This window comes from Haliotis rubra, unplaced genomic scaffold (genome assembly GCF_003918875.1).
Source record: "Haliotis rubra isolate DU_JTF1 unplaced genomic scaffold, ASM391887v1 Scf1287, whole genome shotgun sequence".
Taxonomy (NCBI): Eukaryota; Metazoa; Mollusca; class Gastropoda; order Lepetellida; family Haliotidae; genus Haliotis; species Haliotis rubra.
The window spans coordinates 131,268-151,436 of NW_025765211.1; the positions used below are offsets into that span (position 1 = coordinate 131,268).

General features: G+C 42.0%; 1 protein-coding gene across 2 annotated transcripts in view; it reads left to right on the top strand.

Moving 5' to 3' along the window:
* The first annotated feature begins 329 nt into the window (after positions 1–329).
* Positions 330–20,169, top strand: part of LOC124266898 — a 35,976-nt gene continuing 16,136 nt past the window's right edge. For both annotated transcript variants that reach the window (XM_046701735.1, XM_046701736.1), the window contains exon 1: positions 330–412. The gene's annotated coding sequence lies outside the window, so the exon portion shown is untranslated. The remainder of the gene's footprint in view (positions 413–20,169) is intronic.

Genomic DNA, 20,169 nt, shown 5'->3' on the forward strand with positions numbered 1-20,169 from the left:
ACATTCACCACGTTGATGGAACCCACGAGGAAGGACGTGGTGCTTACCAACCAGGACCCCGTTTCCCAAAGCTCTCGTAGCGCTACGATTATCGTAAGTGAATGTTGCAGTATAGGAGGTACAGATGCTACGAGAAAGGTTACGAAACCTTAGGCTTACGAGGAGCTTTGTGAAGCGGGGCCCTGAACCATAATCTGGGTGCAAATTCGAATTTTGGATAAACGATCTCGATCTGCCTTGGGCTCGTTCAGCACATTCAGCCTACCCGACCCTTGAAATAGAAACATGCAACTGCCTGTATTGGTGTCAACCACAGCCAGAGAGCAGTCATTGTACACAGAGGGTTTACTTGGTGTTCCATCCGGCTTCAACCTAGACAATCGTGTCCTGGATTGCCACCTCAACCAAACAGGTGAGACACTTTCTTATTCATTTATGTGTGTTCAACTCCATTGACACAATCACATAATACACCGGCGTGTGGTACTGAACAGAGATCAATGCAAAGGCCATATTGTGTCAGGTTATACAGAAGTCTTAACTTTTGTGTGTGGTACGGTGAATCATGCATTGTGACTATACACTAATGGCTATGCCAATATGGCAATGGCAATATGCTACATGTATGTATGTATGTATGTGCGTGTGTGTACGATGTATGTATGTATGTATGTATGTATGTATGTATGGCAATGTATGTATGTATGTATGTATGTATGTATGTATGCTAAGGTATATGTATGTATGTATGTATGTATGTATGAATGTATGAATGTATGTATGTGATATGTATGTGTGTGTGTGTGTGTGTGTGTGTGTGTGTATGCATGTATGCGTTTGTGAGTGCGTCTGTATTCGTGTACACGCGCATGTATGTGGCGCTATATCTATATGGGTAAGTGTGTGCCTTGCGTGCGTGCTGATGTAGAGAATGTGCATGGGTATATGTGTAGATATTTGGATGTGGATATGGGTGTAGACGTGTATGGATGTGGATATGGGTGTGTAGAAGTGTGCATGGGTGTAGGTGTAGATATTTGGATGTGGATATGGGTGTAGACGTGTATGGATGTCGATATAGATATGGGTGTAGACATGTGCATGGGTGTAAACGTGTATGGATGTTGGAATAGATATGGCTTGTATATTTATGGATGTGGACAGGTGTGTGTTTGTGTGTGGATATAACATGTAGATGTCGTTATGTGGTAGGCTTTCCTATAGGGTTTATTCACCAAGTTTTAGAATTCTACTGCCGTGTCAGACATGTACACATTGATCAAGGTGGAAGTGCATACGGTGTGGGTGTGGGTGTGGGTGTGGGTGTGGGTGTGGGTGTGGGTGTGGGTGTGGGTGTGGGTGTGGGTGTGGGTGTGGGTGTTGCAGTGGGTGTGGCAGTGGGTGTGGGTGTGGGTGTGGGTGTGGGGTGTGGGTGTGGGTGGGTGGGTGTTGGTGTTGGTGTTGTGGGTGTGGGTGTGGGTGTGGGTGTGGGTGTGGGTGTGGGTGTGGGGTGTGGGTGTGGGTGTGGGGTGTGGGTGTGGGTGTGGGGTGTGGGTGTGGGTGTGATCAGATCTTGCCTCTAAAACACAAATATTAGACCCTTTCTTTTCACCGCAGTTGTTGGCAATCTACCTTTCAATCGCCCCTCAATCTGAACAGTGATTGCACGTGCTATTTTCTCCTTTCAATAGACTTGTTTCCCAGTAATGAATATACACTTTGAGACAAACTTTACGATGATCATATATATTTCTGATGGTTAAATTATACCACTTGTGTTAAGGCACTATGATACTGCTAGTCACCGTCTACAGGCTGGCAATATCCGTGTGACCCCCACGTCTGTGAGTGAGTGTGTGTGCGTGTTTGCATGTTTGCCTTTGTTTGTTTTATCTCTTTGTCTATCTGTCTGTGTCTGATCACCTGTAACGGTATGACCATATTTGGCAGTCTGCCCATGTATTTCGATATCTGTCTCTGTGCGCACCAACTTATGTTGCCCCAAACGGGAACACGATACATCTTAACTGGTGGGTACACATTGATTGAGTATCGTCGTTCTGCTACACTGTCCTTTCATATCTAATATGGTTGCAACTATCATCTAATGAGATACCTATACCAATAACTACTGCTACCATTACACGTGTACCTCCCACCATTACCACTACAACTTACCGCCACCCTACTCCTACTCCCAACCCTGGTCTCTACCCCAACCATAATTTCTATCACAAACCCTTAACCCCTACCTCTTACCCTATCACAGGAACCTAAACCTTACTCCTATCACAACCACAACCCCTACCCTTATCACAAACTCCAAACCCCAACCCCAATCACAACTCCCAACCCTACCCTAACTCTCTGTCACTACCCCCTACACCTGCATCTACCCCTACCCCTACACTACCTCCTATACACTCAGCATGTACCCCAACCCCTACCCCTACACCTGCATCTACCCTACCCCTACACTTCTGCCTTACACTCCAGTAGCATCTACCCCCTACTCCTACACTACCCCTGCACCTGTATCTGCCCCAGCCCCCTACCCTAATCATAACCCAACCCTACCCTATCACAACCCAACCCCTACCCCCCTATCAAAACCCCAACTCCCTACCCTTATCACAACACCCAACCCTAACCCTACCCCCTATCACAACCCCCAAACCCTACCCTTACTTCTACTACCCCAACCCTGGTCTCTACCCCAGCTCTCTACCCCTACCCCAACACCCACCCCTACCCTATCACAACCCCTACCCCTACTCCCATCATCTACCCCTACCCCCTACCCCTACCCTACCACCATAACACCTACACCTTGCATGTACCCCCTACCCTACACTACCCCTACACCTGTATCTACCCCCTAACTCCTATCACAACACCAACCTCTAACCCCTACCCCTATCACAACCCCCACCCCTACCCCATCACCTACCCCATCACCTACCCCCTACCCCTTCTACTCCTACCCTACACTGTACCACTCCACACCTGCATCTACTCCCTACACTACCCCCTACACCTGTATCTACCCCTACCCCTATCACAACAACCTCTAACCCTACCCCTATCACAACCCCTACCCCTACCCCATCACCTACACCCTACCCCTACTCCTACCCTACTATAACACCTACACCTGCATCTACCCTACACTACCCCTTAAGACATCTGCATCTACCCCTACCCCTGCATCTACCCCAACCCCCATATCACAACTCCAACCTCTAACCCTACCCCTACACCACCCCTACACCTGCATCTACCCCAACCCCCTTCCCCTACACCTGCATCTCCACCCCTACCCTATCACTACCCCTACACCTGCATCTACCCCAACCCCTGCACCCCTACACCTGCATCTACCCCTACCCCTATCACTACCCCTAGCACACCTGCATCTACCCAAAACCCCACCCATACCCCCTACACCTGCATCTACCCTACCCCTACCCCTATCACTACCCCTACACCTGCATCTACCCCAACCCCTACCCCTACACCTGCATCTACCCCTATATCACAACACCAACCTCTTACCCTACCCCTACACTACAACCACCCCTGCATTCACCCCAACCCCTACACCTACACCTGCATCTACCCCTACCCCCTATCACAACATCAACCTTCTAACCCAACCCCTACACTGGGTCAACTGCCCTGCATCTGCCCCAACCCCAACCTCCAGACCCCAACCACTTCCTCAACGCTGACGCTAACACTACCCATCTCCTACCACTACTACTACCCTCGAGTGACGACTCTGCACTGTTCTTGACCTTGACTAAGCGAGAGCGACTTTTCTCGAGGAATAGCGTGCCACAGTGCATGACCCTACTACACCTATATAATGACGCAATGTCTGTTATACGAGAACACTGTTCTACAAACGACAATAACTGACAACTGTCTCCAGCCAGATAAGCGCGAGATATTAAAGTCCTGTTGTGGGGATCTTGTCTTTTCATTTAAACACATGATAAGGGGTCGGAGGAAGGGGACGGGGACGGGGGCGGGGAAGGGTAGGGCGTGGAAGTGTTGACACTGGTAACTGTAGTAGGGTGGGTAAACTAACCGTAGTGAAGTCTCTGTATTCGGGGCATTCATTAATTTCCAGACTGCTTAGGATATTTAGGTCGCTGCGAGTCGAGGATGCATAGTCTACAGTAATACTCTACTAGATTCTTACCGCCTCCGTGGTGTAGTGGTTAGAGCGTCCGCCCGGGGAGCTGAAGGTCGCGGGTTCGATCCCCGACTGCGTCCTACCAAAAGACGTTAAAATATGGTACTTGTTGGTCCCTGCCTTAATGGGCATTAATGGGTACAACAAGGACTGGTCTATGGAATACTGTAAGGGACATTCTCGCGATCTCGCATTCTCGCGATCTCGACCTTTGGAAACAAGCTAAAAATGCCAAACAGTGCGAGATGCGAGATCGCGAGAACGCGAGATTTGGCCAAAATCTCGCTGCTCCTGCGATCTCGCATTCTCGTGTTTTTGGTACATAGCACATTTTGTCAAAAGTCGAGATCGCGAGAATGCGACATTGCATTTTCTCGCGTTCTCGCGATCTCGCGATCTCGCGTTTTAGACGCTGTCGTTGCGCATGCGTAATATCATAAGGTCAAGGCGCATGCGTATCTTAGTAGTGCTGTGGTCATGCTTCTTTCGTGCTTTTCATTTCCCAAGTAGCATTTAGCAAAATTATCACATAGCTTGAAAATGCTATGTAATTTACATACACGATGTGTAGGGTAGTGTATATAATTCCGCTGCCGGTTGTTTCCTACATTGTTTTCCTATGTACTTAAAAATCCTCAACGTGTTTAATATAATTTAACAAACGAAATTGTGAATATGAATGTCCAATAAAAGTGAAAACATGAAAGTGTCCGGAAGCTGGAAAAATATTAACGTCAGTGAGTGATAGAATAGTGCTCAAAGCCGCATTAATTCGCAGCTACACCGTCAGTTATACAAATAATCACAGACCAGTGAGTTTCTCCATGATGCAATATCAAAGACGGCTAGCATATTCATTCAGACAAAATTTAACCGACCAATTTGTAGCACTCCGGCTAAAATGAGCATGTCTGATGTTTTACTCGACACCATATTCGCTACTTTAATAGATTTTCTTCCGCTCCCGCCTGACTACAAAACATCCTGCTTTATACTATGCTTTTGTCTTCAAGTTCCAAGAAATAGAAAGCATTTGTATCGCTAATAGTTGTGTTTCTGTGGCAGCCATGATATGGCGGAGTTCCAATGTGTTATTAACCACAGACTACGGGTTATGAGTGAGATATCTGTTTATTTCCATATCGTGGTGGAAGAAGACACCCTGTAATAACGATAATATACACGATATATACAACATAAAATCACATCTAATGAACATGTCATCATAATAAATATAGTGCATAAATGTGCCTATCAAGAGTCATATACCGGTATTACGCGATGCAATATAACACAGGTGACTCACGTGATCACATGTTTACAGTGATATACAAAATGAGTGTTGACATAAAGACTGATAATAATACATGGTATAATAATGAAATAGACAATAGATACTGTACAAATAACCTATCCTGTGGGTGACACGAGAATGGGTTCGCGAATCCAGCAGCCGAACAGTCATCGCATGCAATAAACCTATATAGGTACCACACACTGATCCAATGTAATCTTTGTCAAGTACATACAATATACATGATAGATGAGATGTATCAATCTTACATGATACAGAAAATAGTTACCAAACAACAACTACTAGCCAGCATATTGACAGGACATATAGAAAACTACCATTAGCACATTCATACACGTTAAATGGCATATTGTGTATTGACTTTTATTTTGTTATCATGGGAATATTAATACCTATTTTGTGTAATGATTAATATTAGGGTTTAATTTACTATGTATGTTATATTATAATGCATAATAACTAACCTTTGATTCTGACCAAAACTGCCACACAGAACTGTACACAGATGAAACACAAAGACACCCGTGAAGGTCCGGGTTAGAAGGTATCTTCAGGAACCCGTGTTTGTCGTAAGAGGCGATTAACGGATCGGGTGGTCAGGCTCGCTGACTTGGTTTTACACATATCATCGGTTCCCAATCGCGCAGATCGATGCTCATGATGTTGATCACTGGATTGTCTGGTCCACACTCGATTATTTACATACAGCCGCCATATAAACCAAACTCAATCACTCACTCACTGAAACACAAGGACAAGAGGCAGCTGAACTGACAACCACTTGCAACTTAAATGCATAAAGAATTCGTCGCCTGCAAGACCACTATATCCTGATATATAGATAATGATGATTAGTTATTCATTTACGTACACAATATACAACCACCTAATTCACCCTCTTTACATCTTTACTTTCTTTATTTGATGAACATGCATGATGCATGTGAATCGAATCCTTCTACAGTAAATGTACACAGGTGCTTTTAAAGTTCGATTAGACAAAAATTAAATGTAAATAAACATAATTTCCGACCTCCCATGATTTTTTGAAATTAATCAAACTTTGTCTATTAATTTATTGCGGCCTTACCTTCACAAGCTCGGCATGCTAATATTGGAAATTAACCCCCATTCACAGCCCGGGGCACGTGCATTGCTCTAAATAAGTGAGTGAGTTTGGCTTAACACGACTTTCAACAGTATTTATCTTTCAGTTATATCACGGATTATCAGTTCGATGTGGATGAAACCCATCTGCATTAGGTTTTGGCACGCCTCAAGGGACGCAACTCTATTGCCAATACACGACTGAGCTACCCGTGATCACAGTTCAAGATGACTGTATAGGTATTGGTAGAAAACGCGAGATCGCGAGATCGCGAGATTTGTCAAATGTCGTAATCTTCGCGTTCTCGCGTTCTCGTGTTTTTGAAAATCGTTACACAGAACTGTATGGGCAATGGCACAAAAGCACGATAACGATGAGAAACGCGAGATCGCGAGATTTGTCAAATGTCGCAATCTCGCGTTCTCGCGTTCTCGTGTTTTTGAAAATCGTTACATAGAACTGTATCGGCAATTGGCACAAAAGCACGAGAACGCGAGATCGCGAGATTTGTCAAATGTCGCAATCTCGCGTTCTCGCGTTCTCGTGTTTTTGAAAATCGTTACACAGAACTGTATGGGCAATTGGCACAAAAGCACGAGAACGCGAGAATCGGCGAGATCGCGAGATTTGTCAAATGTCGCAATCTCGCGTTCTCGTGTTTTTGAAAATCGTTACATAGAACTGTATGGGCAATTGGCACAAAATGAGTTATCGCGAGAACGCGAGATCGCGAGATTTGTCAAATGTCGCAATCTCGCGTTCTCGCGTTCTCGTGTTTTGAAAATCGTTACACAGAACTGTATGGGCAATTGGTTAAAAGCACGAGAGCGAGAACGCGAGACGCGAGATTTGTCAAATGTCGCAATCTCGCGTTCTCGCCAAGTTCTCGTGTTTTGAAAATCGTTACATAGAACTGTATGGGCAATTGGCAATAAACACGAGAACGAGAGAACGCGAGATCGCGAGATTTGTCAAATGTCGCAATCTCGCGTTCTCGCGTTCTCGTGTTTGAAAATCGTTACATAGAACTGTATGGGCATTGGCATTGAAACACGAGAACACGAGAACGCGAGATCGCGACATTTGACAAATCTCGCGATCTCGCGATCTCGTTCTCGTGCTTTTGTGCCAATTGCCAATACAGTTTTGTGTAACGATTTTAAAGGCACTGATCCAGAGGATTAATGTTTCTCGCCAACAGTCTTATTTCAAATCCCTAGCTGCAAGCTGGTCAGTACCTGCTCCCTCGACCGTGACGGACTCGGGGCACTGGATACCTGTCCACCTTGGCAGAATTTCTTCAACATAAACATCGGGACATTAGGAAGTGCGGATGCAAATCAGATGCCGTTATTTGAAAATATACCCGGTAGTTCTTATAAAGTATCCCAGCAGTGTAGGCTTTTCGGATTTTCTAATGCCTGGATTTAATCATTTCATGTAAAAAATAGGATGTCTTTTACCAGTGTATGAAATAGTGCATCCCCACCGCCCGAGACGGGCTAGATTTCTGACGGACGGTCTAGATTTACAGCTAGCCAGCCCGATGATCTGATAAAACTTTTACATGTTCCATACATATCTTGGTGTCTGGTCTGGTTAAATCCATTTTGGGCTGGTAACATTTGGAAGTTACCAGCCCTGATGTCTGGCTGGGTTTTGGGCTTATTTCAGACACTGTCAGTATCACCTATGATTTTAAAACACACTATTTTGTACTTGGGTATACTACGCTCGAAACGAAGCACCCGGATACCGAACCCAGTCAGAGCGGGTGGGTGTGCACTCAAGTGTAGTGAGTGAGTTAAAATGTAAAGTCACTTTGGCAATATTTCAGCCATATCGTGACTATATCAAGTTATACATTAATATAAATGAAAGGTAAATTATAAAACCTCTCTACGAAGGACAGTAAAACAACTAGATTATCACAGTTAGAAATTTAAAACTAGTAACTAAATATAAAACATTTTTAACTACATGACAATACAATATAAAAACAGGCTATAGATTGCCAACAACTGAAGGTAGATCACCATACTGGGGACCATTGGGACTTACAATACATTTGCTTCCTGCATGGACCCTATAGCTGGATGTACATCATCCCTTCAGTTGTTAGCAATTTACACACATCTAGCCATACATTTTAGTTCAAAATTTACTTTGAATGTTTTGGGCCTTACGTACCCTCTCAGGAGGACAGTCATTTTACAGTATTTTAACTGAGGTCGGCCCGGGAAAGCGAAATTTCAATATTCCCTATTCCCGGTAAAGCGAAAACCAAAGTTGTGCTGGAAGTGCCACCAAAGCGAATTGCTATGAAAACATTGGATTACCGTACTTCATATTAGCGCGCGACCCCAATACCCTTCTGTGAGCCGCTTAACTGAGATGAAGTTTTTTGTTTCAAGTTTCAGACCCTACTTATCTATAGCTTTATTAATTCATGGAACGAATTAGTATCATTGTTAAACGAACTTTACATGGCCGAATTTGTCAAAGTTTCGTCAACCTTTTCAAGTAAAATATCTACTCTTAAAATGTATCCAAGTTCATTTTAAGATTGTTTTGTAAACACTTTAATTGATGCATCATTTAGTCATCTTGTTGTACATTTGGTAATGTACTCTTTTGTTATACTCATGTACCACCGATATCTGTTTTCCCGCGTGAGCGGGCATCTCATTGTTAACTACCTGAGGGAAGTTAATCTGTATCATAAATTGTAACTATGTAATGCGAATAACGAATTGAGTGCCTTTACATTAAGTGCTATGACATTTTCTGTTTTTAGATAACAATGTCATGAATAAATATGCATTTAAAGTAAAACTCATTTGGACTTTGGACTTAAAATGTTTATTGATGCAGACTTGATTTCGTCACTAAATGGCTGGAATAATGGCGATGTGACGAAAAGCATAAAAAGACGTGTTTATTATCCCCTCAAAGGCTAGAAATCGCCACATTCCTCTCGATTGTTTGTTTAAATGTTTTGACTGCATGGTCCTACCAATCATGTTATATGGTTGCGAGGTGTGGGGACATTCAAATACATGTATGTATTTCTTATGCAACAATAAAGTTCCGTTCGTATCCTCAAAACAGTGTCGGCCATAAGTTTAATACAGCCACTACTACTCCCCAGCTGTAACTCGTGTTTGGTGGTATAAAACATACACATGTTCTTTGTCATCATTCACTTCATGATCAGTTATATTAATGAATTAATAACAGATATCATTAGTGGTAACACCACTTAGATTGCCCGACAAATGTTCCCATTTGGCATTCTCGTGTCTTCAGTAAATACTCAACATTATAAATTAAGGTCTGATGCAACAAATGTATTACACGTTATGTAATATGCCCATGGAAGTGCAGGAAGAGGAATTATCACCTGAATTATAAAAACAAACATCGATCAAAGGATTAACCGATAATACGCTGACTGATTGATTAATTTTATCATGCACAGCGGATTTGTCAAAAGCTAGTGTTTATGTAATGCTGCGTTTACACTAGGCCACGATTAGGCCACGATGGGGTATTCCCGGGAAGTAGAATTTTAATGTTACAGTAAAGTCTTCGTGATGTTGTGCCGGTGTTGTTATAAGGGATTAAGTCACTGGGTGCTGTGAAATTCTGAACTACGTTGTGGACTATGATTTCCATTTGACTTTAGCTCACTGAGATTATAATGATACTGATTAATGTGTTCACTCAATCAGTGTCATTCAGTACATACATGTCTTACATATTGTATAAATACCATCAAGTTACAATAGCTAGTATCATTTTCACAATGGCTCATGAACAGTTCAATTACAAGTTCCTTCCTACTTCACGTGGTGGTAGGTACTTGTGTGCTGAAGGATACATTACAGAGTAAAAAAGAGGATAAAATTCTTGTTGGAGGAGCAAAACATTAATGAACTGAACATGTTACAATACATGGTACAGTGCTAGGCAGAGACTTCCCCCAAGGAAAAAGAAATATCAAGACCTCCAAAGAGAACTGTCCACCCTGAAACACAGACTTGTGGTTGACAACTCTGACATGTTGTATTACTTAGACATGTATTACAAGAAACTTTGCTTAAAATAATGCAATAACTGTAAAATGAATTGTGACTTTATAGTGATATTGATTAAGTAATTACTTACCTATGTCAGAATTGAATATGTATTTGTAATTAAATCTTTGAAGGGCATTTCATCAGGTGAAGGAGCAAGCATACGCTCCGAAACGTCGTGTTAGTCACAATAAAGATGTCTACGTCCATAAATCTTGCCTTTCTTATATTTGTAATTGATAATGTTTGGTGGAATATTTGATATATTGATATTTCATATGACATGTTTTATGTTGTGATTAAGAATGGGGACACCAAATAAATTATGTCATGAAATGTCAAATATCAGTTTAGACTTATTTCATTTCTTTACCACTTCAACTTTTCTTATCAACCTTGTGCCTGTATAAACATAGAATTGCCTTTGTTCGACTTGAAGGTAATGCCCCAACCTCCACCCCACAAGCTCTCCCTATGGGAACTAACCGCCACCATTATGTCGATCTTACGCGAACCAAAATATCGTATTAGATCTTCATGATGGTGGAACATTTTGTATATTTTTCCCCTTCTTGACGCTTTTTTTTCCGATTTCATAAGCTCTGATTGTATCTGTTACGCATTCTCACGATTGATATCCGACCAGTTATGCTTCAATGAAGATCTGTTGCGATTATTTTACGATCTGTAGCGACTTTTACGACCGTAAAAAATATCACATTATGAAAATTTCCAATATAGAGTGGCGATAACTGGTTTCGAACCCGCAACCTTTCGCTCGGCGGCTTTATCCACTAGGCTACGAAGGATCGCTGTCAAGAATGAGATTATTTGTCAGTATGAACCATGTGTTCCTAAGAAAACGGGTACAACACGGGTAGCGCGTGCATTGCGAGTGCAAGGCAGGTGTTGGCTGCCAGTCGCATCCCAGGTGACACCGGCTGTTCCATCATTTGCGGGCTGTTCCATCAATGTTGTACATTGATCAATGCTCAGTACATGTAATACAAAACATTTACACAAAATGAAAATAATACATATTTGTGTTTTACATTGATGACGGTTCATAGGTGGATAAAACACTCCTCTCGGTTTTGGTAGCAAATTTCGGTCCGAGGGATTTTCCCGACTCCGTGGATTTACATTTGCTACCAAAATCTCTGAGTTGTGTTTTATCCTTTACTTTAAACAGTCTGTGACGTCTCAGTTAAGGACATGCTGCCTAAACCTCGACATAAAATATAGAAATACGACTTTTTAAAACTTTAAAATTACAATTAATTTGTAAATACCATTTTCTTATGAAACAAGGAATTGGAATTTAGTGTAACCATAGTTGTTTGTAGCGTCTGATTTCACTTTCACAAGAGAAAAATTCAAATCGGATGAAAAGTAGGTCATTGTCTGAATTGATTGATGAGACTCATGTTTCGGTTTGGTAATGATACAACTTACTCTAGGTCGCACTTAGGGCGTGTGTGTGTGAAATATGATTCACGTTGGCAATCTATACAATGTCTAGATATTACAGTCACGCTATATATTCACTATAAGTATTAAGCAGTCCGTGCGCTTCTTAATAAGTTTCAAAATGCATCAAAATATTATAATAAACTAATTATGATTATAAAACAAAATGTAAAGACGTACACTGACTTCGTTATTTTTCAGTCCTAACATTTTACCACTGGCAGATGGTTAAACTTCAAATGTTTTCATTTCCTATCATCATAATGAAGATGGAAATATTATCAAGTAAAACAGATTTCATGTTTATTCATCAATCTATACTTATACCATCAATTAGGCATGCGGGCGGCGCAGCAGATACAGTTCTATGTAACGATTTTCAAAAACACGAGAACGCGAGAACGCGAGATTGCGACATTTGACAAATGTGGTGATCTCGCGATCTCGCAATCTCGCGATCTCGCGTTTTTCTGCCAAATACCTATACAGTCATCTTGAACCGGGATCATGGGTAGCTCAGTCGTCTGAGGCGTCGCAATGGAGTTGCGTCCCTTGAGAAACCTATGTTGGTGGGTTTCATGCTATATCGAGCTGACAAGCCGTGATATAACTGAAATAAAAATACTGTTGAAAGTCGTGTTAAGCCAAACTCACTCACTTATTTAGAGCAATGCACGTACCCCGGGCTGTGAATGGGGGGTTATTTCTAATATTAGCTTTGCCGAGCTTGTGAAGGTAAGGCCGCAATAAATTTAAATACAGAGTTTGATTATTTTCTAAAAAAATGGGAGGCGAGAATAATAATAATTTACATTTTATTTTTTTACTTTTAAGGCACCTGTGTACAATTTCTGTCGAAGGATTCGATTCACATGCATCAAGCATGTTCAGTAGTGCTACCTTTGTGGAGTATTTCATCAAGTAAAGAAATTAAGAATGTAACATGAATGAATTATTATTATTAACATCATAGGATATTTTATATTTATATATCGCACATATCCACGCAACTACCCTTGCTCAAGGCGCTGGTATATTTTTTCCTCGTTTATTTGGATGTCAATCTCAACGGCACATAGTATGATCAATCTCAACTCCTTTGGGAGTATACAACGCTTGCTGCCTCTAGGCGCACCGAGTTTATTGTGACCTTCTCATCCTAACGAGATACCCATTCCAAGCTGGGTGGACTGGAACACATAGTCACAGTACTTTGTCGAATTTGACTGCACGTTGATGTACCCGCAACTAAGTGTTTGCACGTATTCATGTGACCACCGTCTGGTCATATACCAACTGATTCGTGGGTTCTTTTAAGTGCACAGGGTTGTCTACTGTGCACTTCGGGTTGTGACAACACAGAAAGAGTCTGCACAAAAAGTTGAGTGCAAGATTTTTACACCCGGTCACAGATGGGCTCGATCCCGACACCTCAACCTCGCTGGATCACTAGCCGGCGCTTTAACCAGCTCGCCCAGCTCGTTGTATATTGTGTACATAAATGAATAACAAATCATCATTATCTTATATCAGGATATAGTGGTCTCGCAGGCGACGAATTCTTTATGCATTTAAGTTGCAATTAGTTGTCAGTTCAGCTGCCTCTTTACTTTGTGTTTCAGTGAGTGAGTTTAGATTTACGCCGCACTCAGCAATATTCCAGCTATATGGCGGCGGCCTGTAAATAATCGAGTCTGGACCAGACAATCCAGTGATCTGCGCGATTGGGAACCGATGACATGTGTCAACCAGGTCAGCGAGCCTGATCACCCGATCCCGTTTGTGGCCTCTTACGACAAGCATGGGTTACTGAAGATATATTCTAACCACGATCTTCACGGGTCTCTTTGTGTTTCATGTACAGTTCTGTGTCACAGTTTGGTCAGAATCAAAGGTTAGTTGTTATACATTTTAATTGTTACATATAGTAAATTAAACCCTAACATTAATCATTACACAAAATAGGTATAAATATGCCCATGATAAACAAAATAAAAGTCAATACACAGTATACCATTTAACTTGTATGAATGTGCTTATGGTTTGTTTTCTATATGTCCAGTCAATATGCTGGCTGGTAGTTGTTGTTTGGTAACTATATTCTGTATCATGTAAGATTGATATATCTCATCTATCATGTATATTGTATGTACTTGACAAAGATTACATTGGATCAGTGTGTGGTACCTATATAGGGTTATTGCATGCGATGACTGTTCGGCTGCTGGATGTGCAAACCCATTCTCGTGTCACCCACAGGATAGGTTATTTGTACAGTATCTATTGTCTATTTCATTATTATACCATGTATTATTATAAGTCTTTATGTCAACACTCATTTTGTATATCACTGTAAACATGTGATCACGTAAGTCATTTGTGTGATATTGCATCGCGTAATACCGGTATATGACTCTTGATAGGCACATTTATGCACTACAGTGAAGCCTCGTTAATCCGGACGGTTGCGTTTCTCAGTAAATTCGTCCGGATTGCGAATAGTCCGGACTACTGAATCAAGACCCAAGTTGCTTCCCTAACTATTACAAAAACGACATGAATCTGGATAAAACAAATAAGCATTTAATGTAAAGCTTAATTCATCACATCAATAATTTTACCGAGTGACATCCGCATGTTGATCCGACGTGTCTGATCACGTCCTTCCTCAGCACAGGTGAGGTAATGTCTAACAAGCGATCTATTGTAGTATGCCTTGAATGTCCGAATTATTCCTGCATCCATCGGTTGAATATGAGACGTGGTATTTGGTCACATTTCGCAAAGTTAGCGAAGCACACTTGTGACTTGCAGCATTGTCGTAAAGCAAAATCACTTTAAGTCCACGTGACCGCATCTGTCTGTCAAAGTACATTAACCAATCACAAAACAGCTCACTTGTCATCCACGCCTTTGTATTGTGGTGTCAATCAAAGTGTAAATGTACAGTATCTTCAGTCGGGAGCTTTTAATGTCTAATTAAAACAACAACCCAGTTGGCCAGTTAATTAAGTAAACATCGCCGGGAGGTGTTGTTACGGTTCGTGAACACGACTTACAGCGTCCGGACTGTGAAGCAATTTACTGTTTATTTTACTGATTGGTGACAGCTACTTACCGTCCGGTTCCGGAAACCGAATTTCCGGATTATCGAGGCAAATTATATAGGCATAGATTGGTAACAAGCTGAAATCGCCCGGGAGGCGAGACATCCGGATTATCGGAGTCCGGACTAACGGGGCTTCACTGTATATTTATACCCGTAGTCTCCACTTTATCATGGCTGCCGCAGGAACACAAATATTATTGGTACAAATGCATTTCTATTTCTTGGAACTTGGAGACGAAAGCATAATGTAAGACAGGGTGTTTTGTAGTCAGGCGGGAGCGGAAGAAAATCTATTAATTAATTTGTTATGGCCTAAACTAGCGAGTATGGTGTCCAATAAAACATCAGACATGCTCATTTGAGCCGACTGCTACAAATTGGTCGGTTAGAATTTTGTTTGAATGATTATGCTAGCCGTATGTGATATTGCATCATGGAGAAACTCACTGGTCTGTGATTATTTGTATAACTGACGGTATAGCTGCGAAATGATGCGGCTTTAAGCACTATTTTATCACTCACTGACGTTAATATTTTTTTCCAGCTTCCGGACACTTTCATGTTTTCACTTTTATTGGACATTCATATTCACAATTTCGTTTCTTAAATAGAATTTTACATGTTGAGGATTTTAAGGACATAGAAAATTGTAACAACGGGAACGGACTTATATACTCTACCCTACACATCCTGTATGTAAATTACATGATAGCATTTTCAAGCTATGTGATAATTTTGCTAAATGCTAGTTGGGAAGTGAAAAGCATGAAAGAAGCATGACCACAGCACTACTTAGATACGCATGCGCCTTGACCTTATGATATTACGCATGCGCACCGACAGCGTCTAAAAACGCGAGATCGCGAGATCGCAAGAACGCGAGAAAAATAAATGTCGCATTCTCGCGTTCTCGCGATTTCGTCATGGCCATATCTGGCAAGTCGAGATAGCGAGAATGCGAGATTTGACAGCATGTACAAATGTCGCAATCTCGCGATCTCGACTTTTGACAAAAAGTGCTATGTACCAAAAACACGAGAATGCGAGATCGCGAGAACGCGAGATTTTGGCCAAATCTCGCGTTCTCGCGATCTCGCATTCTCGTACTTTTGGCATTTTTAGCTTGTTTCCAAAGGTCGAGATCGCGAGAATGCGAGATCGCGAGAATGTCCCTTACAGTATTCCATACTGGTCGGCTCGGAGTCAGTATAATGTGTCTGAGTGGGGTATTCATGCTTCACTGCGGCATGGTATCTCAGTGGGCTAGCACTATAAAACCAGCTTAAGTCTGGTCTAGTACAAGCAGCCGCACACACACATACACACGCATGCACGTCGTCGTATGAGTGAAATATTCTCAAGCACGACGTTAAACCTCACCTCACCTACTGGATTCTTACGAAAGAGGCGACTAACGGGATCAGGTGGTCAGGTTCACTGACTTGGTTGACACATGTCATCGGCTCCGAATTGCGCAGATCGATGCTCATGCTCTTGATCACTGGATTGTCTGGTCCAGACTCGATTATTTACAGACCGCCGTCATATAGCTGGAATATTGCTGAGTGCTTTGTAAAACAAAACTCACTCACTCACTACTGGATTCTTAGGTGGTTGGATAGTCTTGTGGGTCTCGGGGCCGCTCATCACACTGAAGACCCGAGTTCGCTTCCCCACATGGGTTCTGCTGTGATTTTATTGGAATACAAAATCTTCACCCCTTACTGGATCACTACCACCTCCCTCTGCTGTTATCATGGTTCATTTTCTCACCCCCGTTCTTTCCTAACCGCCATCTCTTCTCTCTTCACACCACAATAGTTTCTGAAACATCTATCCTAATCTTAAACCCGAAGTCATGGGTTCAATTCGCAGTATGACCACCGCTTACAGGTGGTCACCTCTGAGCATTTTCAAAATGTTACTGGAGCCTGTGTCAAATCCATCTACACCTCCAGGTTTGAATATGTGTGAACAAATCTGGCTACGGACACGTCCTCTCACTCACTCCATATGCGCGAAGCTGTCACGTGCCACACGCAAAACAGGACTGTGAATTACACATGACATCGTGTGCTATATGACATCGTGTGCTGTATATGACACCATGCGCTGTATGGCAAGGTATGTTGTATGACATCATGTGCTGTATGACACCGTATGCTGTGTGACATCGTGTGCTGCATGACATTGTGTACAGTATGGCATCGTGTGCCGTGCGACATGGTTTGCTATATGACATCGTGTGCTGTATGACATGGTGTGCTCTGTGACATCGTGTGTTGTATGACATCGGGAGCTATATGACAACATGTGCTGTATGACATGGTGTGCTCTGTGACATCGTGTGTTGTATGACATCGGGAGCTATATGACATCGTGTGCTGTATGATTTGACACCATGCACTGTATGGCATGGTGTGATGCATGAAATCATGTGCCGTATAACATTATGTGAGGTATGACATTATGTGCTGTATGACATTATGTGTTGTATGACATCATGTTGTATGACATTAAGTGGCGTATGACAGCATGTGCCGCGTGACATCATGTGGCGTGTGACATCATGTGCCGTATGACATCATGTAATGTATGACATCATGTGATGTATGACATTGTGTGGTGTATTACATCATGTCGTATGCCATTAAGTGTTGTATGATATCATGTGCCATATGGCATCATGTGCTGTGTGACATGTGTCGTATGACATCATGTGCCGTATTACATTATGTGCTGTATGACATCATGTCGTATGACATTAAGTGTTGTATGATATCATGTGCCGTGTGACATTTTGTGCCGTATGACATCATGTGGTATATGACATCTATGTTGTATGACATCATGTGCAGCATGACACCATGTGCTGTATGACATCATATGCTGTATGACAGATTGTATGTATTACGTTGTGTGGTGCATGACAAGTCCTGTATGGCATCGTGTACTGCATTACGTGGTGTGCTGCATGGCATCGTGTGCTTTGTGATATGACACCATGTGTTGTATGACATCGTGTGCTATATGGCATCGTGTGCTGTATGACATCGTGTGCTATATGACATCGTGTGCTGTATGACCACGTGTGTTGTATGACATTTGTGTGTTTTATTACGACCACAGTGACAAGGTTGCTGTCTAACCACTGTGAGTGTCAGCAAAGAATAGGAGCATAAAGCTCGTGATTAAAAAGGCTGATGTCAGCCTGTAAATCAACCGTAATCCCCAAACTATCACACTGTTAGCAAACATGTATGGGAGCGTTGTCTGTTGGAATGCTCTCGCTTCGACATGGTATGTGTATTGTGGTTATAGCAACGGGGTTTTGTTAAATGCGCACGATTAAAGTTATACCGAGTGTACGAGTAAGTAGCCATGTGCTTTTAAAATGCTACAAAACTTTGTTCCAACATATGTTATATTTGGGATTACACTTTCTCAGAAAAGTAAAGGTCCTTGTATTCACTCATGGATAGCTCCTTAGATCGCTCACTTTGTGTGTCGGCGGTTAGGTGCCTGACTCTGAGGTTGATGGGAATAATAATATCCCAGATGGGGCTGAAACTAACAAAATTACCAAAATCTGTACTTAACGGATAATGTGTAATCCCAAATATAACATATGTTACATTTTAACATTTTATACATGTTGTTCCAAGGGCTGTGGGGTAGACTAGTGATTAAAGCGTTGGCTCGTCACGCCGAAGATCCGGGTTCGATTCCCCACATGGGTACAGTGTGTGAAGCCCATTTCTGGTGTCCCCGCCGTGATGTTGCTGGAATATTGCTAAATGCGACGTTAAACCACACTCATTCACTCACTCACTCACTCATGTTGGTCAAATTTAATGGATTGGACAATTGAACATGTTGGTCTTTAACGTGTTCGATGTCGTTGTCGCATGAAACCATGAGTTTTAAAAGACACACCTGCTAATTGACTAACTCTCGCTAGTGGGGTGATAAACACATTACCCGCTTTGATATGTATTCGGCTTCTCTGTTAGGTCACAGCATGACATTCCAGTGGATAATACCATACAATCGACAAAATGTCAACGTTACAATGTCAGCGACTACCTAGGAGTCCACATAAGGTGTGGATTTAGACAGCTGCGCAACCACCCAAAAATAACTCGTGGACTAAATTATAACCCCCGCATGAAATACCAGCGTAGCGCTGATCAGAATACTAGATTTGATCCGATAATACTGTTTGGCCGGAGCTATTTGTGTCAGTGATCAAACAAGTAAACTATGCCCTAAATTCAGTTCGATTCTCGAGGAAAAGTTCAGTTGGGAATGCATATGACATCCTAGGGGAAGAAAACGCTCCACAACAAATCGATTCCATTAGAGAAAAGAAGGTATTATTTTATGTCCCAGGTACATGGTATGCTCTTCTCTTATCAGAACAGACACTTCACTAATTTCAGAACAGAAGGTGTAACGTTTATTCATGGGGCGACAGATCTAAAACGACACTGGTGGAATTCTAGCTACCTGGGCTGAGCAGTACCTCAAGCTCCTAAAGGACATTTGCAAATACAAACATATTTTATTCGTTTCATCTCTTTCCCGTACAAATGGATTCAAGATGGCGGACATATTAGCACGTGGATTTGTGATATTGGTCATGTTATTGAAAATTGTCTCTTCTCGCAAGCAACATACTCTACACCTTACTGTGGCTGGTTCATATAACTGACCATACTCGTGAGACTAATTTTTCTGCCAAGTCACTTCATGCTGGTAAGAAAATATATAGGAGAGTGTCTTAGGTTGCAATGTGTATGTGTCGATATTACATGTTTTAGGATGTTAAAAATTGGAGCAGATGGTAGATGCATGAATGTAATTGTTGTTACATTTAAAATATCT